A 12,772-nucleotide genomic window follows, 5' to 3' on the forward strand; every position below is an offset into this window, starting at 1 on the left:
GTCAGTGAATAATACCTACAAAAGAATAAATATAAGGTGAATTTTTATCTACCCAACTCAAAAAATTGGGTAAGGTTACCTCCTTTGTAAAATACTTTGAAAACAACAAATATTTATAGTATTTTAATAAATAATTAAATGTGTTAAATTAGATGGAATCATGTGATTGGTTTGAGGTACACTACCAACTTTTTGTGATGGGTAGAGAAGTTGTCCCCTAAATATAATTATAGCTTAATTTGAAATGAAATCAGCATGCTTTTGGAGATCCTGTTTTAAGTACATGCATGCGACAGCACTTAGCGAGATAATTAATGAAATCAACAACAGTGGGACAGTACGTATAACTGCATAAATAAATGGCATTGAATTATTTATTTAAATTAAAAAAATAGATTTTAAAAGAAACTGTAATAAAATGAAGAATGGTATTCCATTATCATGTTTGTCCACTGATTGGAAAAACATATAAGTATGACACCTTAGAAAGTTGTCCTAAACTATTTGGTAGAGTACCATTTAACTTATTCTCTTTAAGTACCAAGACAAGGAGATTTTACATTTTTGCATAGGCATATATCCATAAAGGAAAGTAACCTTTTTCAAATGCTTTATAGGTAACCCATGTTCTTGTTCTATACTGTCATAGCAATAATATTCTAATGATTCCATCGGAGATAACAATTCAAACTCATTATTAGAAATCACATTTGGAAAGTGGAAACCTTTTTAGGGAGACGATCGACAGCGGCGGCAGCAACAAAAATTACTATTATTTAAAGAAAACATTTAAATATGATTAATCTGCAGCAAAATCCGGAGGAAACTTTCCTGCGGAATTACCTGCGGATTTTTATTATAGTTTGATTTTAATATAATAAATATCCGCAGCAAAATCCGCAGGAAACTTTCCTGTGGAATTACCTGCGGATTATGTATAATAGTTTGGTTTTTTGTTTGAAATATATATTCCGCAGCAAAATCCGCAGGTATACCTGCGGAATTTTCTGCCAATTCTTAAGCCGCAGGAAAATTTATTTTATTTAATAAAGTCCCAGGTAAATCGAATATTTCTAGTAGTGTCTCATGTGAATTTCTAAGGCTTATTATCACATTGTCTAAAATATAAAAGTAAAACCATACAAAACATTGCTAACTACAAGTATGTTTGTTTAAAACTTAAAATATATTTTTTAAAATATGTTCTCATGATCAACCATGAATTATATTTTTACTTATATGTGTTTGATGAAAATTTATAATATTTTAGAATTTAACTTAAATATATTGACGATGTAAAAGAGTTTTACACTGTCTATGAATCATAGCCGTTAAATTTTTGTAGAAGGGTTTTTTTTTTAAAATCACATATAAAATAACACTTGTGAGTGGATGTGATGTGTTGATTGTATAAAATATTTTAATTGATAGTGCATCACAATTATTTTCTATTTTCTATAATTATAAGATTTATTTAATTTAAATTATAAAAATTAAAAAAACAAATGTCAAAGTTATAATTAATCAAACTTATTTAGAGGAATAAAAAAATACACTAGAACAATTTTTAAAAACTTGAATGAAATGTTTGTAAATATTGTAAATCTATAGCCATATTTTCAGATATATTCTTTTTAACCTTAAAACAATCTGACCCCGTGAATTTTACTTTTATTTTATATTTTGAATCAAAATAATTGAAAATTAATTTTAGTATTTTATTTTAAAAAAATTTGGTATCCTTTTTAAAAAAATGGTTAAACACTTTTTTGCCCCCTTGCCATTTGAGGCGAATTCCAAAAACAACAATGTAAAAAAAATACAGATTCCATCTCCGCAATATGAAGATTTTTACACTTTAAACCTTTAGTGAATTTGGTGACTTAATTTGCTGAGTTGTCATTACCATGTAAGTATTTTTAGTATAACCCATGCTTAGGTGTAATTTATTCCAATTATTTTTATTATTGAATCCAATTAACATTATTTATCATGTAAAACAAAACAAATTAAAATGAGAATAAATTGTTTCATTGAATTGAATTGTCTTTGCATCTAGGATTTGTGCGCAACTAACAACTACGACATCAACCTATACACGAGCTTCAATCAATAGCCAGAAGGGCGAGTTCTAAGATCAATAGTAGTGGACGGAAAGCTCTAGTCTACGGGCACCACCTTCCTATGCAAATTTTTGTGACGAAATCGAAGTTAAACCCAGGAAGAAGATATTGGAAGTGTAAAAATTGGGGGATTTGTTCGCTTTTCTTCATATCCTTAGTTCTTAATGGTGTTTAATGTTGATAGTTTACCATATCTCGTTTTGTATAATCTTAATGGTTTTGCAATACTTTCCAGAAGGAAGATAATTGTAATGGATTTCATTGAGACGGTGAACTTGACAGTGGAATACTTGAAGGTCCTCGATATGATGGATGTTCACTTGAAAGTGAAAAGATGTTAGAGGTTATGAGGAATTTGGGTGCAGAATTTGGGAAGAATTTTGTACACGAGTTTGGGATGTCAATGAACAAGAAGAAGATTGAGAAACTGAAACTAAAGTCTACAAAAGATCAGAAGATTATTAATGCCTTCACATACACTCTTATTGTATCTTGGTTGTTTTTTGCTATTTTGTTTAGTTTTGAGTATATTTTATTGTAGAAATACTATGAATTGTATCAATTCAGTTGTACTCTTTGTATGAACATTGAAATTAATGAAATTGAAACCATATGTTTTACTAGTCAATTGTATTAAACTTGTAAATTAGTAAATGGTACTAAATTATAACCATGTAAAATGTAAAAGAGAAGTTGGAGAGAAAAATCGGTAATATGAGAAGTTGGAGAGAAGTGTGAAACTTTTCCGATTTGGTATGCTAAAAAATAGGAGAGAGATAGAATTTAGGTAGACCCATCACTTTTTCTTTTCTTCTCTCAATTGCGAAGAGTTTTTTAAAAGTGGCCTATTTTGCCCCCTACATTGTTGTGTTGCCAATTGGTTGGAAGCAAAATCCCTTACCACTAGGCCATTTGTATTACTTGTTTAATATCTTTTACCAAAATGTATATATATTACATAACAACTATTTATTTTCCAAATTAATTTTACATGAGAGTTATTCAACCATATTTCATATACTCATTATAATTTTTAAAATTAGTTTATTATATTATTGAAAATATTTTAAATAATATAATATTTTAATATACTATTAATTCATGTTAATATATATTTTAAAAAATAAAAAATTGATATTGAACACAAATATAATATTTTAATATTGAACGTAAATATAATATTTTAATATATTATTTTAGTTTGTTAAATAATATAATATTTTAATAAACTTTTATTTAATAAAATATTGAATATAAATATATTTTTTGATAAATTTAAATATTAAAATATTTACTATATATATATATAATATTTGAATATAATATTTGAATATTATATTATATAAATATTAAAATATAATAAAATAAAAGTAAATAAAATATGTTTAATAAACTAAAAGTAAATAAAATATATTTAATAAACTGAAATTAAATAAAACTAATATTAATAAACTAAAAATAAATTAAACGTAAATATATTTTAATTATTAACGTTTTATTAAAAAATAATATATACTATATAATATTCAGTTTTTAATATATGTATAATAATTCTCATGTTTAATATATGTATATTCAGTTTTTAAATAATATATGTTTAAAATATGTCTAATAATGCTCATGTAAAATTAATTTGTAAAATAAATAGTAGTTATGTAATATATGTTTAAAATTTATTAATTCCTTTACTATAAATAGTAGTTAAATAATATGTTTAAAATATGTATAATAATCCCTTTACTATTTTTTTAAGATTAATTTTTTTACAATATTACAATTTTTTAAAAATTTTAATATTAGTTAGTATAATTATTAATATAATATTTAATAAATAAATAAATGTGATAGTTAATGAAAATAAATTAAGCAACATATATTAGTTAAGTTATTTATTTGTTAGTGTTATTTATTTGTTTAGTGTTACATATTACTTGTTTAGTTAATAATTTATATATTAATTTAGTTGACATATTTCAATTTAGTATAATTAAAAATTATTTACTTTCAGTTTAAGATTTAACTTCTTTACATTTTATATATATATATATATATATATATATATATATATATATATATATATATATATATATATATATATATATATATATATATATATATATATATATATATATATATATATATATATATATATACACACACATATATATACACACACACACATTTTGTAACTAATAATTTGTTTTTTAAAACAATACTTCTTGTTTAGTACTAATTAATTAAATGAAACAATTTTATAAAAGAGAGAGTTTTCTTGAATGAATTTAATTTTTTTAATTTTATCAAATTAAATTAATTTATAATATTAAACAAAGTAATTAAATATTTTTTAAAAATAAATTAAAGTTTAATATATAATATTGTAAATATTTTTAGTCAAGGATATTTATGTCTTTTCAAATATTATATACATTTCTTTCTCTTATCTTTCTCTTATACCAAACATTACATTAAATCATACAATATAAAAAAGCAAGATGAGTTTTTTGGCAAGTTTTCTAAGTGTCACTTCCTTATGCATTCTCACAATTTCTTCCCATTCTATTTATAGTAACTTCTATTACTTCTTTATATTTTTAACATTTTATTTTTTTTTATTTTTTTAGTTATATTTATTTGTTATCATTATTCAGTTTTGGAAATCTGAAACATCATCCATTTCCTCTTCATACGCAGAGTATTTACTGCTTGGACCATTAAGAAATCGATTTTGTGCCTTGGAAACAACCAAAACCACCTTCACCAAAATCGATTTGGGGAAGAGGAAGAAACAAGTTGTTTCACCTCTTCTCCATCTCCAAATCACACCCACATCAAAAACTTTGCCCCTCTTCTCTCTCTTTTGATTTCTGCTTCAAGATGACCATACCACAATTCCCTCCCTTATTCTATCTCTTTTCCGTCAACAACAACAATCTCTCTTCTCCCTCTGGTCTTCAAACCCAACACGGCCGAAATCCTCCGTTAAATAGAAAACAAAGTGAAACCCTTCTCATCTTTCATTGCAATATCTCTTTCACTCCTCATTTTATTCATTCTCTCCATCTCTCATTAACATAGGGTCCAATCCCTCTCATTCTCAAAACATAGAGAAAGAAGATGAATAGGGTTTTAGAAACCATATTGATTTTGGTTATCAATTGTGAAAAGTTTTAGTTATCCAGCATTGAACCATCAACCACTTTGCCTGAGTTCTTGCGCACTCAAACTCGATTCAAGTGTTTCAAACTCAGTTGTGGTTAAGGTATATTATATTCTATTAATATGCTTGATTTAGATTTTGAATATCGTTTTTAATCATTTTAATTTTCTCTATATTTTACTCTGTTTTATTTTCTTAACTTTCAGCAATTCTGATTCTGATTCTGATAAATTTTACTTTCTTTCTGTTTCAATAATATTGTTTAATATAAGAATTTTTGGGATTCGGAATGTTGATTTGCTGAAATAAACAAATTAGAGAAAATAATATAATATTTTTTGTGATTCAGATTCTGAATTTTGAATTGGTGAAATAAATAAATTAGATTTAAATACTCAAACTTGGATATATGCAAATTGAAGTTAATTCAATATGGTACCAATGTGGTTTATATAACTTATGCAGGTTTAGGGGCAATCATTTGAAGCAAATGAATCACTGGTGTGTCAAGGCATAAAGAGACATCAAGCAATTTTGTATTGCTTTGAAGTTTGAAGTGCAAGGCATGAACTTCGTCTAAGGTCTTAGATTAGACACAACTACTATGTAAGTTTAATCTTTATCATGTTTCTATATTTTGGCATCTGTAATATTTGAGATGTTTGATTAATTATGAATAATTTTTAGAGATATTGACTGTTGTATGTATTACCAAGTACGAAATTACCGATCGAATCTGATCCGGCCCGCGTGTTTTTTGAGATCTCAGTATTGTGTTTGGTTTATCTTATTTGAGCTACTTATGGTTATAGTTTTATCATCTGTGCAGATTTGGTAAACTTATGGTTATTGTTTTATCATTTGTGCAGGTTTGGTAATACTTCAAGAATCAAATGCTATATGATGAATAAGGATTCTCAAGGATTTATGGAATTGTTTTCCTCTAATGAGAAACATGGTTATCAATGGTTAATTAGCAATTGGAAGAATTAAATAATAGTTATCAATGGTTAAATAGTAGTTGATTATTTAATTAATTAGTGGAAGTACTTTATTATTTGAGAATAATAATAATTTAAATAGTAATAATTTTGTGTAGAGATGTGAAGGGCCTAATAGTAATCTTAAGTGGTTAAGTGAGGGCATAAAAAGAATACCATATTAGAGGTCTAAGGGTCATATTTGGGAAAACAAGGAAGAGTGAAAACATAATTGTGCTGAACTGATCGTAGAATGGAGAAGAAGAGAGAAAAGGCTAGGGCACAGAGGAAGAAGAGGAGAAGGCAATAGAACCTGAAGGAGAGGAATCTTCGCTGAAGAAATTACTAAGGTAAGGGTGAGGTTCTAACCTTCTAATAGGTGGTATAATTGTGGGTATGTGGGGATAATCATAGGTTAGGTTTTGATGAAATTGTTGTTAGAAGTTTGTTAATTGTGATTGAAATTAATGTAATGACGTTGTTGTGTTTCAGTAGATGTGTATGTGCAATTAATTAAATATAGATGTTGTTGTGAACCTGTAAAAAAAATGAGGATTTATCAATTATATAGAGTGGCTAAGAGTTAAAATGAATTGGGTAAGGGAGATGCTGTCAAAATCTGATGTTTTTGGTTTTGATTACGTTGTAACCGGGTAGCAGCCCTGCTGTAACCCGTTACGGCGTGGTAAAATAGACAAAATTAGGCATTTTTAGGTGTTGTAACCGGTTACAGCTGAACGTAACAAATACCGAATGCAGTGACGGTGATGTGTAACCGGGTAACAGCCCTGCTGTAACCCGTTACACCTGACAATTTTCAGAAAACTTAATTTTTCTAAGAATCATAATTTTTGATCCGTAAGTCCGATTTAAGTATCGTTTGGACCATTGGAAAGCTAAAAATATTATCTTTCACATGATTATAATTTTGGGATTTTAAATTAATAATTTTCTGCTGTTAATTGATATTTCATGTGTTAGGGTTGCGTATAATGCGATGATTTTGGTGATAATTGATGAGAAAGTTATTGGAATGATAATTCCATAATTTGTAGAATATATTACTATGATGTGATTGTTATTGTTGACCTGAAATGACAGGATTATTGTGTAGGCTTATGCCTTATTATTCATGATGAATGAATGTTGTTGTATTATGATATTGTTGTGTGATGATGATAATTGTTCGCATTTATCGGCAAATTGTTGAAGGCTTATGCCTTGATGTTTTATAATGATGTTGTTGCTGGCCTTGATTGGCAAGTGTTGAAGGCTTATGCCTTTTTATTTCATGATGACGATGAATGATGACTTGGAATGGTATAATTGTTGAAGGCTTATGCCTTGTTATTGCATATTTATGCTGTCGCACGTTGATAAATTTATGAGATAATTATGTGTTATTCTTTTAATACATAGTACAAACCATATATATATATATATAAACACGATACCGGCTAGTTATTGGTATCTGATTTCCTAAACTTATGCCTATAATCTCTCTTTTGACAGCTTGGTCAAAGGTACAGCAAATCAACATTAATTTGCTTGACAATGATTCCATATAAGGAAATAATATATATTAGTAATGGGAAATTAAATTACTAACAAATATTGTTTTCTAATAATTCAATTTCCCATTACTAACATATATATTGTTTCCTTATTACCCCCCCCCCCTTAAGTTGGTGCCTGTGGAGTCCAAATGCCCAACTTGCCAAGTAAGGCATGAAACTGTTTGTACCTCAAAGCTTTAGTAAATGTATCTGCAAGTTGTGTATGAGTGGGAACATAAGATGGTTGCAAATTGCGACGGGAAATCTCATCACGTATGAAGTGACAATCTATCTCGATATGCTTCGTTCTTTCATGAAATACGAGATTCTTTGCAATATGTAACACGGCTTAACTATCACAGTAAAGTTGTATGGGCATGGAATGAGTGATCCCAAGGCTTGAGAGGACACCCTTAAGCCATTTCAGTTCACATGTGGTACTGGCCATTGAATAATACTCAGCTTCCGCGGATGAACGAGCCACCGTGTGTTGTATACTATTGCACATTATGCTAACTGTAAAAAAATTTCATTACAGCATCGCAGGTTTCTTGCATCTGTGACAATGGAGAAAGATCCGATGACGTTTGTAGAAGCGGTAAAAAATAGCAGATGGCGCTCCGCAATGCAAGAAGAAATAAAAGCTCTTGAAGATAATAATACATGGACGATAATGGGAAGATAATATATGTTAGTAATGGGAAATTGAATTATTACACGTAGATGTCACATACATTGCATTGTTGAAGGCTTATGCCTTGTTGTTGGCCTAGATTGGCAAAATGTTGAGGGCTTATGCCCTGCCGTTGAAGGCTTATGCCTTATTATTGCCCAGCATTGGCATTTTTGGAGAGGGCTTATGCCCTGATGGTACCACATGCATGGAATCGAGTCAGTGTCATACACGAAGGTGTTTGTTGCATAATGATTGGATGTACTTGTGTATGCGTTGTATATGATGATGAATAAATATGATGTAAACTGCTGACGTATGATTCTTGACTTATACTTATGAGATATCTATTGCATAGTTACAATTATATAACTTATTAGATTGTTGTGATATCTCACCCCTTCTGTTTGAATGTTACCTCTACGTGGGTAACATGCAGGTGACAAGGATTAGAGTAGCCGAGGTATGGAGTGTTGCCTACTATCGCGTAGATAGAGTCGGGTCGTGCTCTGATACGTAACACCGGGGATGAACGCTTGTCTGTTTATGTTATGAATTATTTATTTGAGGATTTTGCATTTTGTTGAGTACCCTTCTGATTTCTTTGGGAAGATACTAATTTAAATTGCATGAATGATAGTTTTATTATGATTGAATTATTTCCGCTGTGTTAATGAAAAGACGTTGGATTCTATGATTGTTTTATGTTAGTTCATCTTATCTATAAGTGTTATGTATCATTGAATAAGATATGAGCATTATTGTATGTCGTTAGATGTAACATCCCATTTGTTAATGATTGTTATAATCTAATTACTATGATAATTTAATTAATTACGTGATGGGGAAATGGGGTGTTACATGCCTCGCACGGGTAAACAAACTAGTTTATTCTATTTCTCATCTCTTTCTCTCTTGTCATACTCTCTCTTACTTATTTCTCTCTTCACACTTTCTCTCAACAAATTACACCTTTGGTCCCCTGATAAATTTTTATTGGACATTTTTAGGGTTAAGTATGTTTTTGGTCACTATAAATATTTCAAATTTCATTTTTAGTCCCTATTAAAAAAATGACTTATTTTAGTTCCCACAAAATTATTATGCATGTATTTTTAGTCCCTATTGTTAAATTGATGTATATTTTTGAATTATTATTTTACAGACATGTTTAGAACATTATAAAAAGTTCATCAAAAAAAAGTTACTCAAAATATTATTTTTAACTCAAGATTTGCATTACTTTTATCATTATCTTTTGAAATTTAAAAAATTCATATTTAATTCTTCTCATTTTAAAAAATTTTATAATTTAATAAATAAATATTTTATAATATTCTAAATACGTATGAAATTTTTTTTACAAATTTAAAAGTTTAAGTGTAATTAAGTAGTTTTCAAAATTTTAAAAAATAGTAGGGACTAAAACTGCATGTATAAAATTTGTATAGGGATTAAAATATGTCATTTTTAATAGGAACTAAAAATAAAATTTGAGATATTTATAAGGACAAAAAACATACTTAACCCTTTAGAGCACCCACATCCATACTACTCATGTTGGTGGTATAACTGGGTCTCATCTAATATAATATATTACTTCACACTTCTCAATTATTTAAACCACCTAACTATATTTTCTAAATATCCATACTACTCACCTAAAACTCTAATATGGGTCTCACAAAATTTACATTATATTTCAAATTTATATTTTATATTAAATAATAAAAATTAAAAAATATGAAAATATATTAAATAACATACTACATGACACATAAGTTATACCAAAATACAAAAAAAAAAAGTCATAAATATTAAAATAAACTATTACCATAAAAAATAATAAATGTTTAAAATAACTTCTAATCCTGGTTATTCTCATGTCCAAGACGTTCTCATATGTGTTCTATCAAGTCCTGTTGAAGGTGACGATGAATTTGCTTATCGTGAACATGATGTCTTCTACGTAAGAACTCTTGAAAATGATTATTAGAATCGGCCGGTTGTGCAATTGGGTCATTGCTCAAATGATCATAAGAATAATCAAAATTGGCACCATATGTTGCACGTTCATCTTCAACAATCATGTTGTGCAATATGATGCACGAGTTCATTATGTGTTTCAGTGCATCCAAGTGCCAAGATCGAGTCGGGTTACGTATGATCGCAAAACGGGATTGGAGAACTCTGAATGCTCGTTCGATATCCTTTCTTGCACCTTCTTGATATTGAGAAAACAATTTTCTCTTATCCCCTTGTGGCATTGGGATGCTTTTCACAAATGTAACCCATTCAGGATAAATGCCATCTGATAGATAATAGCCCATGTTGTATTCATGTCAATTGACTGAATAATGGATCTCAGGAGTTCTCCCTTGCATAACATCGTTGAAGACATCAGATTGGTTCACCACATTGATATCATTGTTTGAATCCGCTACCCCAAAGAAAGCATGCCAAATCCATAAGTATTGTGAAGCAACGACTTCAAGCATAACAGTGGGTTTACCATGATCACCTTGAACATACTACCCTTTCAATGCAACTGGGCAATTTTTCCATTCCCAATGCATACAATCAATACTCCCTAACATACCTGGAAAGCCACGTGTCTCCCCCATCTGTAGCAAGCGTTCAATGTCTTCGGTTGTTGGCTTTCGCAAAAATTGTGGCCCAAATAAACTAATCACATCCCTTGTAAAATTATCAACACATTTTAATATTGTGGTTTCACCGATTCTCAAATAGTCATCCACATTATCAGCAGATGTTCCATATGCCAACATACGAATAACAGCAGTATTTTTGTAGCGGTGAAAGACCTGATCTACCAGTTGCATCAGTCTTCAATTGAAAATACTCATTATGTTGACCAAGAGCTTCAACGATGCGAAGGAATACATGTTTATGCATTTGATACCTTCTACGAAATTGCTCATCCGTGTACACTGGAGTTTCTGAGAAATAATCAATGAATAGCTGCTCATGTCCTTCTTCACGATTCCTCTATATATTCCTTCTTTGTGTCATATATGTTGTATCTTTCGTGAGTATTTGCAAATCATTGATCTTTGCCGCGTGCAACTCAGCATCAATCCTTTTCCTCTCTATCTCCATTTTCACTCTCAATACGTGCATAATCACGTGCAAACCCCGACATTAATTCAATTTTTTTGTTTAAGTCCTCTTTCATAGCATCAAATTTAGGAGTAGGCTTTTCCACAAACTTTTCTTTTTGCTTCCTTTTGGCCGCCTTATTATCGATTGGACGATGTAACAAAGTCGGCGATGGTGGATTGTATTCGCTTGTTGGCGTTGGTGGGTTAGAAGATGTTGAATATGCTCCAGAAGCCGGACTCTTTGTTCTTTTTGCAGAAGGTTCTGATGAACCTCCAAGCCATTTGGGTTCATCTTGTAAATACAAGATCACACTCACAAAGATGTTTTTGATTCATGGCAAACTCAACAAGCATACAAGCAACAAGGCACAAGCAGAAGAACTCAAAGAAAAGCAAGCACTGGTCACTCATGACAGAGCAGGGTCGACCTACTATGCATATAGGTCGACTCAACACAAGCAAAATAAGAGGAACTCAGAAAAACAGCAGTCAGGTCGACCTACTCCCAACCCAGGTCGACCTAAAATGAAGAAATTTACATATCATTCTGCTAGGTCGACCTACACAATAACTAGGTCGACCTAATCTGATGAAAGGTCCCCAAAACGCATCTGAAGTGGATTCTGGTCGACCTACTTCTTTAACAGGTCGACCTAACTGGGAACAAATGACATCCAAAGGATATGCAGCTCTGTTAGGTCGACCTAAGCACTACAAGAGGTCGACCTATTTGATCAAAAATGCCAAAATTTCTGGTTTTCTCTGCTCCAACTGATAAGCTCTCATATATATTGTCCAAGGTTCATTATTGCTCATTAACACCAACAACTGAAAGATACACAAAGGCTTCTCATCTTCGTTCTTCATCATCTCCAACATAATTACACATAATCATTCTTGTGTTGAGGGTTAGTGATCGAGTTCGATAACGTCCATGGAACGGAATTGAAGATTCCTAGTGGGTGAAGATTTGTGGGGTTTTTGGTGAATAAAATCTGAGGGTTTTGTCCTCCAAGATAGGTGAATTTTGGGGGTTTTTATCAAGAAGCTTCATCAAGGATCCAGCTGAGTGTGAAGATTGAAGAACAAGTGTTCGAGCAATTCAAGACACTGCAGAAAGGGATCAAAGTGAAGCTCTTGGAAGACCTTAATCTGACT

At 30.1% G+C, this 12,772-nt stretch overlaps 1 pseudogene; it reads right to left on the minus strand.

Annotated features, from left to right (window-relative positions):
• Window positions 1-10,357: 10,357 nt before the first annotated feature.
• Window positions 10,358-11,926, minus strand: LOC131641659 (uncharacterized; annotated as a pseudogene).
• Between the last annotated feature and the right edge of the window lie 846 nt (window positions 11,927-12,772).

The sequence above is a fragment of the Vicia villosa genome, unplaced genomic scaffold, assembly GCF_029867415.1.
Source record: "Vicia villosa cultivar HV-30 ecotype Madison, WI unplaced genomic scaffold, Vvil1.0 ctg.003908F_1_1, whole genome shotgun sequence".
Taxonomy (NCBI): domain Eukaryota; kingdom Viridiplantae; phylum Streptophyta; class Magnoliopsida; order Fabales; family Fabaceae; genus Vicia; species Vicia villosa.